The following is a 15,477-nucleotide window of genomic DNA, read 5'->3' as shown; positions in this document are numbered from 1 at the left end:
GCCCTGCCCTCCTCTCCTGACCAACAGATGGCATCTAACCCCCCCCCCCCCACACACACAGTGACATCGACAGAGTCTTAACTGTAAGGCATAACAACATACAAACACACACTGTGACACAGCCACAAAAGTTAGAACCTCACTGCATTTATAAATGGCAAGAAAATCCAGAAGATTGAATTAAATCTACTCCCCCTCTCCTCCTACAAAACCACAACAATCTCAACCACGTCAGCCAGCCAGGACACGTTAAACATGAATCGAAATGGCCGAAGGCTATATTTTGATAAAACATTTCAATTTGCCACAGCTTACTGAAAGCATTGCTGATCTGATCACTAACCCTGGGCTTAACAAATGACAGACAGAGTTCGAGCAAACTTTCACACACCCCCACACACACGCACACACACACACACATACACAGACACACGCACACAGAGACACATAAGGATATACAGTAAAAGGACATTACACACACAGATACATATATGTTCAAGGTCGCAGACACACAGGCGAAAGATGAAAGGAAGGAAGCGGAGAATAGTGAGAGGAAAGGATCCATCTAACAACAAACGTTCCCACAAATGTAGAGAACCTTCCCTTAAGAATCTCATTGGGTCAAGCGAGATCCATACAGAAAGGGTTTGTTGAGATCGGTGTGGAAGAACTTGACTGGCCTGCACCGACTGCATTCCAACTAATTGCCCAACATCAGTGCCAGACCTCACTAATGATCTTGTAGCTGAATGGAAGCAATTCCACTCAGCAAATGTCCAACATCTAGTGGAAAGCCTTTCCTGAAGTGTGGAGGCTGTTATAGCAGCAAAACGGGAACCAACTCCATATTAATGCCCATGATTTTGGAATGAGATGTTCGACGAGCCATGTCGTGTATTTGTTTGTCCAACGGTTCGGTCTGGACAGTCGGTTTTGTGGAGAAGACCTCTTCAAAATGAGGATGTCCGCGACAGTTAGCTCAGACTACTGCTATAAAGCTTGTGGATGTCGAAGAGCCAAACAACCGACATTGTTGTTTGTAGAGTCTCTTTCAATATTGGTGACATATTCGTTTATAGCTCAGGTTAAACCAACTATTTTGTGACTACGTTCTTGTCCGGATCCTCTCATGTGTAGAAAAAGCTGTTTTCACAAGCCCCATATTAGGGAATAGGCTCAAACCTTATATCGGCGGAAAGAGGGGATTGAGCTGCAGCCACTACATGAAACAGTAAGTCTCTAGAAAAAACACACAGAGAGCTATTTAATATTCAAAATGACTTCACTGTGCGATTGACGCATGTATGTGTCAATCGGCTCTAAGTGAAATAGAATGTGGTTAACATGTTCTCAGGACTTAAGATATTAATGTCCTTCACATGTTTCAAATCAAATCAAGTTATATTTGTCAGATGCTTCATAAACAACAGGTATAGACTAACAGTGAAATGCTTACTTATGGGCCCTTCCCAACAGTACAGAGAGAGAAAAAGAGAAATAATAGAAATCATATTTAACAAGAATAATTTAATACACAATGAGTGACAATAACTTGCCTATATACACAAGCTACCAGTACCGAGTCGATGTGGAGGAGTACAAGGACATTGAGGTAGATAAAGTGCCTTCGGAAAGTATTAAGACCCGTTGACCTTTTCTACATTTTGTTACGTTACAGCCTTATTCTAAAATGTATTAAATACATGTTTTTCCTCAGCAATCTACCCACAATACCCCATAATGCTAAAGTGAAAACGTTTTTTTTTTTATTTTTGGCAAATATATTAAAATAAAAAACAGAAATACCTTATTTATATAAGTATTCAGACCCTTTGCCATGAGACTCGAAATTGAGCTCAGGTGCATCCTATTTCCATTGATCATCCTTGAGGTGTTTCAACAACTTGATTTGAATCCACCTGTGATAATTGTTGTTGCAGAGATTGCTGTCCTCTTGGAAGGTTCTTTACATCTCCACAGAGCAACTCTGGAGCACTGTCAGAGTGACCATCAGGTTCTTGGTCACCTCCCTGACCAAGGCCCTTCTCCCCTGATTGCTTGGTTTGGAGATTCCAAACTTCTTACGTTTAAGAATGATGAAGGCCACTGTGTTCTTGGGGACCTTCAATGCTGCGAAAATGTTTTGGTACCCTTCCCCATATCTGCGCCTCGACAAAATCCTGTCTCGGAGCTCTATGGACAATTCCTTCGACCTCATGGGTTGGTTTTTGCTCTGACATGAACTGTCAACTGTGGGACCTTATAGAGACAGCTGTGTGCCTTTCCAAATCATGCCCAATCAAATTGTAAAAACATCTCAAGGATGATCAATGGAATAAGGTTGCACCTGAACTCAATTTCGAATCTCATAGCAAAGGGTCTGTAAATAATACTTATGTAAATAATATATATTTTTTATATATATACATTTGCAAAAATGTCTAAAAACCTGTTTTCACTTTGTCATTATAAGGCATTGTGTGAAGATTTATGAGGAACGTTTAAAATGTAATCAATTTTAGAAAAAGGCTGTAAACTGTGGAAAAAGTCAAGGGGTCTGAATCCTTTCCAAATGCACTGTATGCTAATATGGAAAAAATTTGCTATGGCAAACATTTGCTCGCTAACCAACAACTTTAACAATGTATTTGAGAGTCAACAAGTGCTCACTGTGCTAATCAATTTTTATTTTCAATAAACATTGGAGACAAAAATATAGTTTTCATGTTTCTAAGCCAACCCCGTCTGTTTTGCCCCATAGTTGCACATGTATCGGTTTTGTTGCTAAACAACCAAATGTTATTATACCAGATAGAGTATATTAATGTCATTATTAATGTCACCTGAGTGTACAAGACATTAGGAACACCTTCCTAATATTGAGCTGCGCAACCTTTTGCCCTCAGAACAGACTGAATTTGTAGGGGCATGCTCTACAAGGTGTCGAAAGTGTTCCACAAGGATGCTGGCCCATGTTGGCTCCAATGCTTCCCACAGTTGTGTCAAGTTGGCTTGATGTCCATTGGGTGGTGTACCATTCTTGATTCATGCTGGAAAACCCAGCAGCGTTGCAGTTCTTGACACACTCAAACCGGTGTGCTTGGCACCTACTGCTTACCCCGTTCAAAAGCACTTAAATATTTTGTTTTGCTCATTCACCCTCTGAATGACACACACACAATCTGTGTCTCAATTGTCTCAAGGCTTAAAAAAATCCTTCTTTAACATGTCTCCTCCCCTTCATCTACACTAATTGACATCAATAAAGGATCATAGCTTTCAAATGGATTCACCTGGTCAGTCTACGTCATGGAAAGAGGAGGTGTACCTAATGTTTTATACACTCAGTGCAAAGAATGTGAGAGTAGGGTGATTCCCTAGGCACTTATGTAGATGAAACAACTTGAAAGGTAAGCAACAAGTTGAATGCACTTTAAAGTAAATCTCAGCTCTGTTAAAAGTACACTCAAGAAAAACTATTTCATTGATCACAGTGATTCAGGAGTATGATTAAAACAGGTTAACTTGCCACACCAACATTAGACAACTACTCAAAAAAACCTTACATTTCTGAAATAAACCAATCAAATCAACGATGAGGCTAGTCAGATTAACCAATATAATATCTTATATTCTGAGAGCATGGCAAGCATGTTCTGTGTATGTTTGGTGGGATGTTGATATTCTCCTAACCCACAGAAAATTGGACACATTATTCTTCTTGCAACGTTTCCATGAAAAATGTCTACAACATTCATGTTAAGTTCTGAGAACATGTTTACCACGTTCTGGGTAAGTTTTATTTTATTTTACATGAAGGGAATGGTCTCATGGAAATAGTCCTTGCACGTCACTGGAACACTCCTATGAAAATGTTAGGTAATGACCTAATAAGACTCTTAAGGGAACGTTCTCTAAAGTTGTGGGAATGTTTGTTGTTAGCTGGGCACACACACACACATACACCCTAGTTAGACAGGTGAAACAGTTTGACCCACATTAAGCATTCAATGAAGGACAAGGAACACGAGTCCTGACTTCCAGAGAACAGGTGGTGAGGAAAGAGGAAGGCAGCCAAACACCACCACGCGAAAAGACGTGAGCTGAGTCCTTCACTCTTTGTGAACAGGTGATGAGCCGTGAGATAACATTACTGGAGACTGAATATACACTCTCAGGAAAAAATGTGCTATCTAGAACCTAAAAGGGTTCTTCCGCTGTCCCCATAGGACAGGGATCATCAACTAGATTCAAACGCGGGCTGATTTTTTTATTGAGTGGATGGTTGGGGGGCTGGAACATAATTACAAATCATTTGTAAACTGCAAATTGACAGCAAGAAGCACAAACAGATATAATATTGGAATAAAACATCATTTCCATCTCTCTATTATCATCTCTCTATTATTCGTGGAAATACTTGGGAACAGATTTCCCAAATTTAAAACACTTTAAGCTGATTTCCTGGCATTTCTTTACAGTTTTTTTCCAACAATGAAAATTAGAATAAAAAAATAAGAATAATTTTGCTCAAAAAACTTAGGGGGGCCAAATAAAACCACCTGCAGGCCAAATTCGGCTGGCGTGCCGCCAGTTGGGGAACCCTGCCATAGGAGAACCCTTTGAAGAACCTTATTCGGTTCCAAGTAGAACTGTTTTGGGTTCCAAGTAGACCTTTTTCCACAGAGGGTTCTACATGGAACCCAAAAGGGTTCTATCTGGAATCAAAACAGATTTTTACCTGGAATCAAAAAGGGTTCTCCTATGGGGACAGCCAAATAAACTTTTTTTCTAAGAGTGTAGGCTGATAGAGAGTTTCAGGTCAGCCATCCAGCCATCAAATTATCCAGCCACCACCATAGACTGGAAAGATATAATGATCTTATAATGCCCAATGATTAGAACAACCAGCCAAGAAAACCTCTGAATGAACAAGAGAAAGACAACAAAAAAAGACAAATGGAGTGATCGATTCTCTGGCCTGTGAGTCACATCTGAGAAAATGTAGCCAAGAAAGTAAATGAAAGTATATTGAATGGAATAAGAGGGAGATGAGAGAGAGTGTTTAGTCTGTTCTTCCATCTCTATTTTTATTGTGACCTAGTTATCCAACACAATAACAAAATAGCTAGAGGGTTAACTCCTGGTTACACATAGAGCAGGGTTGGGGGCCACAAAAAACCTGAACTCATCAAGAGAGGCTGCATTGGCTGCAGGGGCTGCGTACCCACATATATACCCACACATGCAGTCAGAATTGGCCATAACCTTCTGAGGGCCCATACAAAAATGTGCATTTCCATACATTTTGTGATAGGGTGCAGATAAAATGTTGTCCATTTTTAAGCAAATGTCCAGCAGCGTTGTCCTGACTAATGCCATGTTAGTATGATATCTGAGTGAGAGTGACTAACAAAATCAATGGGGCCCCAGTCCATAATTCTACCATGATTACCACAAGTTTAGATAGCTGGCTAGACTAACTTACCAATGTAAACATTTTTTTAGCTGAAATGTGCTAATTGAGTCAGTGACTGACATAAGAAGAAAAAACTGCACCTAGTCTATTCTACAACTCCAACGGAGATCGTAAAAAATCTTATTATCATATTGTGTGTCTGTGTGTGTGTGTGTGTGTGTGTGTGTGTGTGTGTGCTGTGTGGTTGCTGTGTGTGTGTGTGTGTGTGTGTAATTGACTTTCCTGGGTCTGATAGCTTCTTCTCCCCTAGCACGTCAGACAGACTGTCAGTTCCCATCTTTGTGCCAACCAGGCTAATAATATAATCCTCCACGCCCTAAGAATGTGATTGTGTGTACGTGAGTGTGTGTGTGTGTGTGTTGAATTTACCTTCTGTGGGCTAATTGTAAAATCCTGAACACAGAGGACAACCTCAGCATGCTCACTATGGTTACCAAGGTCAAAAGCATACCCCCCCCCCCAACACACACACACATACCCTTTCAACACCCCTTTCTTCCAAACCTTTCCTCTTTTAATCGCCCACCTCCCCTTCCCCCTTCCCCCCTCTTACTTCACTCCCTCTATCCCTCCTTATCTAGGCAACCTTCAGACACTCTCCTCCCTTCAAATTCCCAGCCCTTCATGGTTCTGACCGTTTTCCTCCATTGAGGTTTTTACAGCTTCCAGGGACAGAGGAGACCACCACAATGGACAAGAGGATTTCACTCTGCTAACACTCTTTCTTTTCATTTCTCTCGCTCTCTTTATCTCCTATCGCATCCCCTTCTCTATTTCTCATCTCTCCTCTTCCAAAGCCTAACTCCCTGTGATGGTTTATGTGTGAGGTCCCTGCAGGTTGGCTAAAACCCCTCTCTCTCCTCCCTCCCCTCTCTTTTTTCCCTCCCTCTCTCCCCATGGTTAGCAAAAACCATCACACCTTTCTCTCTACACTCCTCTCCCCTCTCTTTCACTATCCCCCTCTCCCCAGGTTTGGGTAAATTGTCATCTCCCTGCTGTGCCCTGAAACCAGAGAGACATCATTATTCTCTGCCCATCAATGAAGAGGCTAAGCATTTCACATCCTTTTGCGTTGCCCTGCCCCATTTAAATTCCTCATCCCACCTTCTACTCTGTTAATTTTCTATTTTCCTCCCTCCTCCCTTTTTAGTCTTTTCTTCATTCCTCTTATCTCTTTATGTTATCACCTATATACTGTACATCCATTTTCCACCTAATTCTCACTACATCGTTATCTAATATCTCTCTTTCCACCTTTTCACTCCATCATTTTCTATCTTCCTCCCTCAGTCTCTGTCTCTCTGAACCATTCCTCTAGCAGTGGGAAGCTTAGCAACAGCAGCAGGCAGCCTTCATGCTAACTCCACTAAAGGGATTATAGGGGTGTGTGTGTGTGTGTGTGTGTGTGTTTATGCGTGTATTTTGCACATGTATCAGAGAGAGAAAGAGAGAGAGAGAGAGAGAGAGAGAGGAAAGGAATAGAGATGGAGACGGAGAAAGCTGTAGAGTAAAACTGGTGTGATATACAGTGCATTCAGAAAGTATTCAGACCCCTTGACTTTTTCTACATTTTGTCACATAACAAGCCTTATTCTAAAATTGATTAATTACAAAAAGATCCTCATCAATCGACACACAATACCCCATAATGAAAATTAAAAATAGTTGTTTAGAAGAAGAAAAAAATGCTGAAAAAAAAAACTGAAATATAACATTTACATAAGTATACAGACCCTTTACTCAGTACTTTGTTGAAGCACGTTTGGCAGCGATTACAGCCTTGAGTCTTCTTGGATATGACACTACAAGCTTAGCACACCTGTATTTGGGGAGCTTCTCCCATTCTTTTCTGCAGATCCTCTCAAGCTCTTTCAGGTTCGATGGGGAGCTCTGTCAGGTTCACAGCTATTTTTAGGTCTCTCCAGAGATGTTCGATTGGGTTCAAGTCCGGGCTCAGGCTGGGCCACTCAGAGACTTGCCCCAAAGCCTCTCCAATGTTGTCTTGGCTGTGTGCTTAGGCTCATTGTCTTGTTGGAAAGTGAACCTTAACCACAGTCTGAGGTCCTGGGCGCTCTGGAGCAGGTTTTCACCAAGGATCTCTCTGTACTTTACAGAGAGCTCTGTCAGAGTGAGCATCAGGTTCTTGGTCACCTCCCTGACCAAGGCCCTTCTCCCCTGATCCCCAGATCTGTGCCTGGACACAATACGGTCTTGGAGCTCTATGGACATTTCCTTCGACCTCATAACTTGGATTTTGCTCTGACATGCGCTGTTAACTGTGGGACCTTATATAGACAGGTATGTGCCTTTCCAAATCATGTCCAATCAATAGAATTGACCACAGGTGGACTCCAATCATGTTGTAGAAACATCTCAAGGATGATCAGTGGAAACAAGAAGCACCTGGGCTCAGTTTCGAGTCTCAAATAAAATAAAATCAGATTTTATGTGTCATATACACATGGTTAGCAGATGTTAATGCGACTGTAGCGAAATGCTTGTACTTCTAGTTCTGACAGTGCAATAATATCTAACAAGTAATCTAACAATTCCACACAACTACATAATACACACAACTCTAAGTAAAGGGATGGAATAAGAATATGTACATATAAATATATGGATGAGCGATGAACGAGCGACATAGGCCAGATGCAATAGATGGTATAGAATTTTAATTTGACCTTTATTTAACTAGGCAAGTCAGTTAAGAACAAATTCTTATTTTCAATGTTGGCCTAAGAACAGTGGGTTAACTGCCTGTTCAGGGGCAGAACGACAGATTTGTATCTTGTCAGCTCGGGGGTTTGAATTTGCAACCTTCCGGTTACTAGTCCAACACTCTAACCACTAGGCTACCCTGCTGCCCCAATACAGTATATACATATGAGATAAGTAATGCACGATTTGTAAACATTATAAAAGTGGCATTTTTAAAGTGACTTGTGGATTGGTCGATTGGTCAGACCAGTGTTGAAAAATTCTAGTCACGGGTACATCCTGTTTGAGTCGTGGTTGGATTTTCCAAAGGAAGGGCGGGGGAGGGCCTTGTATGCATCACGGAAGTTAGACTAGCAGTGATCCAGTGTATGAGTGTAGCATGAGTGCTACAATCAATATGCTGATAGAATTTAGGTAGCCTTCTCAAATTTGCTTTGTTAAAATCCACAGCTACAATAAATGCTGCCTCGGGATATATGGTTTCCAGTTTGCATAGAGTCCAGTGAAGTTCCTTGAGGGCCGTTGTTGTATCGACTTGAGGAGGGATATACATGGCTGTGATAATAACCAATGAGAATTCTGTTCGGCATTTGATTGTAAGGAATTCTAGGTCAGGTGAACAAAAGGACTTGAGTTCCTGTATGTTGTTACTTTTACACCATGAGTCGTTAATCATGAAGCATACACCCGGCCCTTCTTCTTCGCAAAGAGATGTTTATTTCTGTCGGCGCGACGCATAAAGAATCCCGGTGGCTCCAACAACATGTTCCGAAAGAGCCATGTTTCTGTGAAACAGAGAATGTTATAATCCTGGAAGTCTCTCTGAAAGCAACCCTTGCCCTAATTGAGTGTACCGTGTTATCTAGAGACTGGATATTGGCGAGTAATATACACGGAAGTGGTGGGTGGTGTGCACACCATCGAAGTCTGACCAGGAGGCCGCTTCATCTACCTCTTCTGCAGCGACGTTGTTTTGGGTTGGCCTATGGAATCAGATCCAATGTCCTGGGTGGTGGTGCGAACAAAGGATCCACTTCAGGAAAGTCGTATTCCAGGTTGTAATGTTGGTCAAATGTTGTCGCTTTGATATCCAATAGTTCTACCCGGCTGTATGTAATAACATTCTTACATTTTCAATGTAAGAAATAATACATAAAAATACTTTGAGGACTAGAAGCGAGGCGACCATCTCCGTCGGCACCATCTTTAATAGAAAAGGGTATGAATACTTATGTAAATAAGGTATTTCTAAAACCTGTTTTCACTTTGTCATTATGAGATATTGTGTGTAGATTGATGAGGATTTTTTAAATTTTTAAATCAATTACACAATACGGCTGTAACGTAAAAAAATGTGGGAAAAGTCAAGGGGTCTGAATACTTTCCGAATGCATTGTAACAGTGACTCATTTCAGGACACTAGCCATACTTCGCTTGTCACTCCTTCACAGGAGAGGCATTTGAAGAAGAACTGCAAAAGTGTTGCTAAGGCTCCGAGTTTTGAAATCAGTGGAGTGCCCGGTGGAACCAGAGTATGATAGCTAAGAAGCTGGAGAAAATTCAGGCGTGATTGCAAATGCGGAGGGAGTTGAAAATAAAGCACAGAAGGCTATTGTATAAAATGCCTGTCTCCGGTTTGCATCTTCAAACTAAGGGCAACCATGACAGAGAGGGAGAAGCGTTCATCCATGTATACAGGTAATAGTCTAGCTAGCTATATTTTCAGATATTATAAGTTTCTAATTTCATCAGAAAGATGTTTTCATTGCAGGTTAAAGTGTACTGTTAGCTAGCTAACATTTGCTGGATGGTTCGCTAGCTAATATTACAATCTGTGTAGAAATATTATTTGTATCTCAGAGCCATTTGCATTTCTGGTAATAGCCTAATGTTAGCTAGATAGCTAACATTGAACCTAGTTGGTTAGTTACCTGTAGATTCATGAAGGTTAGTAACATTATGATTTGGGATTATGGTGAATTTTTTTAGCTAGCTAGCTAGATGTCTAAACAAAAGACTCCACTATGCAAGTAACCATTTCACTGTACCGTTTACACCGTCTGTATCCTGTGCATGTGGCAAAGAATCTTTGATTTAATGTGATATAGTGTGTGTTTATCAGAGACGGTAATGTGAAAAACAACATGACCTGCACCAAAGTCAAATTAGGATAGAACTTAGGATAGTTCAAATTCTAAAATTCTCCGGTAGAACGCCATGATTTTAGTTTTTCACACTCAAAACCGTAAGCTATTTTCTGTAATTAGCTCGCCATTAACTTGTAATAATGATCTTGTTGCGAGTTTATTTTCCTTTAATAATGAAGACAAATGATCTAAGGTTAAGACTTTGTCAGCTACATGATATGGTCGTTATTTGAACTGGCTTAACGTTAAGCTAGCTAGCTAACAAGCTAGAAACTAACCAGAACATTGTTTAGAAAGTTGCTTTTACTTGCCTGATTTGCCACATTGACAAATACTAAATGTATTGGTGTTAAAATACACCAGTTATGCTTTTTGGGACCCCCAGGCTGCTGATGTCATGCAGCCTGTTGTTTTGGTGTATATACTTTTTCATTACGACAACAACAAGTTCATGACATCACTGTGACAACTGTATAGGGAAGGCCGTCATTGTAAATAAGAATTTGTTTACAATGACGGCCTACCCTATACAGGTTAAATAAATACAACATAAATAGCTACAGACATGTCGATAGACGTAGTATAAAACAGCCTTTAGTCTTGAAATCTTTTTTTAGTACACTACCATACTCACTGTTAGCACAACTAGCTTGTGCTTCTAGTTCCGACAATGCAGTAATAACCAACAAGTAATCTAGCTAACAATTCCAAAACTACTACCTTATAGACACAAGTGTAAGGGGATAAAGAATATGTACATAAAGATATATGAATGAGTGATGGTACAGAGCGGCATAGGCAAGATACAGTAGATGGTATTGAGTGCAGTATATACATATGAGATGAGTATGTAAACAAAGTGGCATAGTTAAAGTGGCTAGTGATACATGTATTACATAAGGATGCAGTAGATGATATAGTGTACAGTATATACGTATACATATGAGATGAATAATGTAGCGAACATTATATTAGGTAGCATTGTTTCAAGTGGCTAGTGATATATTTTACATCATTTCCCATCAATTCCCATTATTAAAGTGGCTGGAGTTGAGTCAGTGTGTTGGCAGCAGCCACTCAATGTTAGTGGTGGCTGTTTAACAGTCTGATGGCCTTGAGATAGAAGCTGTTTTTCAGTCTCTCGGTCCCAGCTTTGATGCACCTGTACTGACCTCGCCTTCTGGATGATAGCAGGGTGAACAGGCAGTGGCTCGGGTGGTTGCTGTCCTTGATGATCTTTATGGCCTTCCTGTGACATCGGGTGGTGTAGGTGTCCTGGAGGGCAGGTAGTTTGCCCCCGGTGATGCGTTGTGCAGACCTCACTACCCTCTGGAGAGCCTTACGGTTGTGGGCGGAGCAGTTGCCGTACCAGGCGGTGATACAGCCCGACAGGATGCTCTCGATTGTGCATCTGTAGAAGTTTGTGAGTGCTTTTGGTGATAAGCCGAATTTCTTCAGCCTCCTGAGGTTGAAGAGGCGCTGCTGCGCCTTCTTCACGATGCTGTCTGTGAGGGTGGACCAATTCAGTTTGTCTGTGATGCCGAGGAACTTAAAACTTACTACTCTCTCCACTACTGTTCCATCGATGTGGATAGGGGGGTGTTCCCTCTGCTGTTTCCTGAAGTCCACAATCATCTCCTTAGTTTTGTTGACGTTGAGTGTGAGGTTAATGTGTACCAAAAGATGATCATGATCACTTATGCCAGGTTACGACAGCTGACATAACTGACATAACACGGTCAGTATAAAGGTTGTTAGCAGCCACCAAGCCAGCCATAGTTATTGTTGCCTCTGCCCCAAAACACAGTAAGCCGATATTGTTGTTTGACCACAAAATACAAAAATACATGTAATCACCGTGGTGATTACTAGATTATTATCATGTTATTACCAGGGCTGGACAGAATCTGCAGGAAAGGAATATAATTACAGGTGGCTTTGTAATGATTTAAATATAAAAATGCTTGCAATTCAAGCCTCACTACTAAAGCCTACTATATATTCATTATAACGTGCTGACCCTATGGAGCAAACAGCATTACAGCTTGACCACATTTCCATTAAAGGGCTAATACAGTGCAATAGACAGAGAATGCAAATACAGCCAAACAGAGACAATGCTATAGCAACCCAAAGTTTACCCTACAAACACTATTTTATAGTGTACCCATGGGTATACTTCATTTTCAAAAAGTGCTACATGAAATTTGACAGCGTTACGCTACAGGATTTATGTGTTTACATAATCAAGAAAGCCTATGAAATCTGTTATGAAATGCTGCTGCTGGAATAACAGAATTTATGACAGAGGGTTGAGCTACAAACCCAACTATACCAATTCCATATACAGTAGGCTATCAATCACTTATCTGCCTGGATACAATACAGCTACCAAACCAATCCACTGCTGACAATCATCCAATATTATTGGATGATTGTCAAGGTAAGCTACAGGTAAACACTCGCTCACATTCATCCACAGGTAAACAAGCACACTCCTTTCTCCCTCTCTGATCTGATCTCGCTCTCTTAACCCTGGAGATATGTGAGTGAGGAGACAGGGTCAGGGTTGGAAGAGGTCCTCATGATGACATACCGACAGGAATTTATTCTCAGTGTGCGCATACATCTGTGTGTATGAGTGCGTATGTGCAAGTATGTGATTGCATCTGTGTGTGTGTGTGTGTGTGTGTGTGTGTTTGGCTTAGTAGAAGTTAACTCACCCAGGACTGAAGCGTGGACTTTGTTCCCTCGTCATTGTTGTGTGTGTGTGTGTGTGTGTCCGTGTGTGTGTGTTTCCCGGTACTGTGTCCCTATCTCCTCTCTGTCCATAAGTTTGATCAGCTCTCCGTGTGCCAGTCTTCCTCTCCTCCAATCCTCAGGTCTTCAGATCCCTCCTCTCTCTCTTCGTCAGCCTCCCTCTCTCCCTCAGCCCCTGGCATCAGCAGCTGTGCCAAACACGCCACTCATCCCTCTTTTCTTTGCTCTCTCCTTCTGTCTCTCTTCCCGGTTTGTGTATTTTGCAAACAAACAGACAAACACCTTTTTCGCAGCTCCTTGTCATTCAAAAATAAGTCCCAGAGAACCAGGTGGAGGGGGGTCTGTGAGATCTACTCCCCAGAGAAGGTGCTCCTCAGTGTGGGTGTGTGCTCACCGTCTCCCCTGGCATGGGTCTGGTTCTCTATGTGTGTTTGTGTGTGTATGAGAGAGGGAGCATGTTGGCTCTGTTGCTGTAGCTGTTGCTTCTGCCTCTTTCACAGCGTGTGTCTCTATCAGTGTGAGCGTCTCTCTGTCTTTCTCTGTCTCTCTCTCTCTCTCTCTCTCCTCTCTGTCTCCCTCTCTGTCTGCTGCTCAGGCTGTTTGGATTCACAATTGGCTCTGCCACCAGGCTCAGGGCTTAGGGATCCTCTAGCAAGAGCTGGACTTGAACAAAAACGTAGAGGGAGAGAATAGAGGATTTGAACTGGTCTGTATTTGGCACATTGTAAAACACACATGTCATAAATGTCAACCAATCACATGTTTGAGAGAGGGAGCGGGAGAGAGAGACAGAAAGACAGAGGAAAAAAAGAGAGAAGCGAGAGAGGAAAAAATGGAGCGGGAAACAGAAAGGCAAATTGGCAGACAGAAAGAGAGAGGGGGGAGGATTTACAGTATATCATTATTTGTCGATTGGAAATTATGTTGGGAATACTGTGTAGCCAGGGACTGGGGATTATTGGGAATGATTGTGTCCAATAATGATGAGCAAACACGTTGAACAGTGAAAAGATTTTTTATTTGTTACTATGAACAACTCCCCTCATTGTCAATGGAGCGTGGACGAAGCTAGCACACACTCACAATCATTTCATATCACTGTTCCACCCGTAGAGAGCCAGTGTACTTTCTATGAGATTCACACAGACCTGCCTGTGAAATATGGATGAGTATGTTTTTGTGGCAATTTGTTAAATCAGATGGATTATGGCTCAGAGAGAGAAGAAGAGAGAGAGATCGAGGAAGGAAGAGATGGAGAGAGAAAATAGACATTTTTATTGTTCTGTCCTTCTGCCCTGTCAGAGTGGATAAAATCATCAGCCAGCTGGGTTCAGGCAAAGACACACACATACACCCCCCCCACACACACATATCCCCAAGACACACACACACACACACACACACGCTCTTTGGCACATACCCACACACCCAGACTTCCTGCATGCCCTTAAAGTCAGTTAAGAGCTCATCACAGGAAAGGAGAAGTGTGGCCCTTGATCTAGAGGCCAAGGGTCTGGCATCTCAATAACCTCACCGGAGTCCAAGGCCAAGGAACACCTGCTGCCCAGCTAATACACACACACACAAACACACACATGAACGTGCATGTACATGCACACACATGCACACTCACACACAAACAGATACATGCTCACAAACACGTAACCACACACACACACACCCCTCTCATCACATGCACACTCACGCATATATAGTACCAGCAAAAAGTTTGGACACACCTACTCATTCAAGGGTTCTTCTGCCATATATATATATATATACATATATATATATATATATATATATATATACACACACATTGTAGAACTATGAAACTATGAAATTACACATATGGAATAATGTAGTAACCTAATTTTAAAAAAAATCTAATCTAAATATATTTTAGATTCTTGATGACAACTTTGCACACTCTTGGTATTCTCTCAACCAGCTTCACCTGGAATGATTTTCCAACAGTCTTGAAGGAGTTCCCACATATGCTGAGCACTGCTTTTCCTTCACTATGCGGTCCAACTCATCCCAAACCATCTCAATTGGGTTGAGGTCGGGTAATTGTGGAGGCCAGGTCTTCTGATGCAGCACACTATCACTCTCTTTCTTGGTCAAATAGCCCTTACATAGCCTGGAGGTGTGTTAGGTCATTGTCATTGTCCTGTTGAAAAACAAATTATAGTCCCACTAAGCGCAAACCAGATGGGATGGCGTATCGCTGCAGAATGCTGTAGTAGGCATGCTGGTTAAGTGTGCCTTGAATTCTAAATAAATCACAGTGTCACCAGCAAAGCACCCCCCCCACCTCCTAATCCATGCTTCACACCGGGAACCACACATGCAGAAATCATCCGTTCA

The 15,477-nt window shown here is 41.6% G+C and overlaps 1 protein-coding gene across 1 annotated transcript in view; it reads right to left on the bottom strand.

The window, feature by feature from the left end:
* The window catches only part of LOC115102716 (leucine-rich repeat and immunoglobulin-like domain-containing nogo receptor-interacting protein 3), a 59,715-nt gene extending 46,039 nt beyond the window's left edge, over positions 1–13,676 (bottom strand). The window contains exon 1 of the mRNA XM_029622950.2: positions 13,071–13,676. The gene's annotated coding sequence lies outside the window, so the exon portion shown is untranslated. The remainder of the gene's footprint in view (positions 1–13,070) is intronic.
* Positions 13,677–15,477: the final 1,801 nt, after the last annotated feature.

The sequence above is a fragment of the Oncorhynchus nerka genome, linkage group LG20 (genome assembly GCF_034236695.1).
Source record: "Oncorhynchus nerka isolate Pitt River linkage group LG20, Oner_Uvic_2.0, whole genome shotgun sequence".
Taxonomy (NCBI): Eukaryota; Metazoa; Chordata; class Actinopteri; order Salmoniformes; family Salmonidae; genus Oncorhynchus; species Oncorhynchus nerka.
Note: the sequence above shows the minus strand (reverse complement) of the source record. Positions and strands in the feature narration are given on the sequence as shown.